Below are 1,913 nucleotides of genomic sequence, written 5' to 3'. Positions count from 1 at the left end.
TTGAATGAACTTGACACATAATTATTATCTTGGGAGTGGAACATTTTGTTGTGGTCTTTAATGAAACCAAGATGTGTGTGAGTCCTTAAGCTCAAGAAAATACCTGAGACACAGGAGATTAAAGGTTTCTTTCCATTTGATATTATTGTTGTCTAGGTGATGATATCTAACTTTCTATGAATCAAATAAATAATAAATCAGATTTATATATATTAAGATAGAGCAATTTGAAATTTAAACAAAAAAAATGTTATGTAGGTTAGTCATGCATGGAGCATCATTTTTAGCACTTGGGAGTGAAGGATGCTTGGCATTGCAGTCATAAGGGTGTGTGCATGTCTGGAGCCATCCAAGCTCTATGGAGATTGAACAAATGCTTCATGGTATGTCACTCGAATTGTACTGCAACAGAGTGACGAGTGGAAATTATTTCATTGTTTTAAACCATGAACAGATTTTTAGCCAGATAGACATCCAGACATTGGGCTTGTGACAGACTGGGTTTTCTCTCTTGTTTTAATCTGAGTCTGAGGCCTCACTGGCTGCAGGCTATTGCCAAAGAAATATTCCATTACATTACAACTGTATCTGCAGTACTTTAGTATTGAAGGTGCATCATCTGAATAAATAGAAGTCGTGATGAACTGAGTTTCATTCCTGAACATTATTTCAGTATCTACAGCTTTTATGACCCAAATGGTTTGCTCCTAGTCATGCACTTGAGCAAGGCTCTTAGTTTAGCATTGCTCCAGGGGGAACTATGTGGCAGGTGTTATATGTGTAAGTGTATTGATGCAAGGCATTACAGCAGCTGTTTTGTGTGGCCATAAAGGAAATCTTTCAGATGTCAGTGTGGTTGAATTTTGCCAAAGACATTATATATATATATATATATATATATATATATATATATATATATATATATATATATCTTTATTTTTTGTTGATAACATACATAAGAAATGTAAATAGACTTCACCAAAACAATATGGAAAATAATATTTTCTGCATAATATTAGGCTTTCAGCAAAGCTCAGAAAGGTGACAGTTTAAAAACAGGCTGTAGAAATACATTTAGGCTATGAATAAGTATAAAGATTATTGTTTTTTTTATTTATAAGATTATTGGGGTTTTATATTTATTATATTATATATTTGATCATTGTTTTATGCTATATATTATTACATTTTACTGATGCATTCATTCCATGCAGTATCTACTTTATCCTGAGGATATGGACCCAAAACCAATTCTACTTTGCACAAGGTGGGAGACGTCAGTCAATCACAGGGCACCATGCACTGTGTGAAACACACACATACACACACACATACACACGTACGTACGTACGCATTCTCTCTCTCTAGCTTTTTCTAATTCATGCCGACATTCATTTTAGAGTATCACCAATCCACTTACCTGTATGTTTTGGAAAATGAAAGAAAACAGTGAACCCAGAGGAAAGCTACAAGAACAGAGAGAAAGTGCAGGCAAAATTCCAGACAAGCAGTAACCTGAGCTCAGGATTAAACTGAGGACCCAGGAGCTATGAGGAGGCAGTGCTACCCGCTGCACCACTGTATTGCCCAAAACAAATATGGTCAGAGATACCAAAAGTAGGTGGTAGTGCCTTAACTGTATTTGTGTTGCAAATCATTCAGACATTTTCCATCCTTGCCAAGGGGAGTGCTAGCTTTCTTTAATGCAACAATATAAAATTTTAAGTTAACGAAAAATGTTATTAATAAATAGCAAATGATTTTAGACAGTCATCATGTTGGTATCTTTCAGTGACTACGTTTACATGCACATCCAAATCGAGCTGCTGTCGGTAATCGAGCTGAAGGTCCCAGCAGGGTGCCAGAGAAATCCAATCCTACATGCACACAATGAAATCGGGCTATTGTGTGAG

At 35.8% G+C, this 1,913-nt stretch overlaps 1 non-coding gene across 1 annotated transcript; it reads right to left on the bottom strand.

The window, feature by feature from the left end:
• Positions 1-1,590: 1,590 nt before the first annotated feature.
• On the bottom strand, positions 1,591-1,712 carry LOC132888500 (U6atac minor spliceosomal RNA). Its single transcript, XR_009654936.1, has one exon. It is a non-coding gene; the product is annotated as a U6atac minor spliceosomal RNA (small nuclear RNA).
• Between the last annotated feature and the right edge of the window lie 201 nt (positions 1,713-1,913).

Source organism: Neoarius graeffei, chromosome 6, assembly GCF_027579695.1.
Source record: "Neoarius graeffei isolate fNeoGra1 chromosome 6, fNeoGra1.pri, whole genome shotgun sequence".
In the NCBI taxonomy this organism is placed as follows: Eukaryota; Metazoa; Chordata; class Actinopteri; order Siluriformes; family Ariidae; genus Neoarius; species Neoarius graeffei.
Note: the sequence above shows the minus strand (reverse complement) of the source record. Positions and strands in the feature narration are given on the sequence as shown.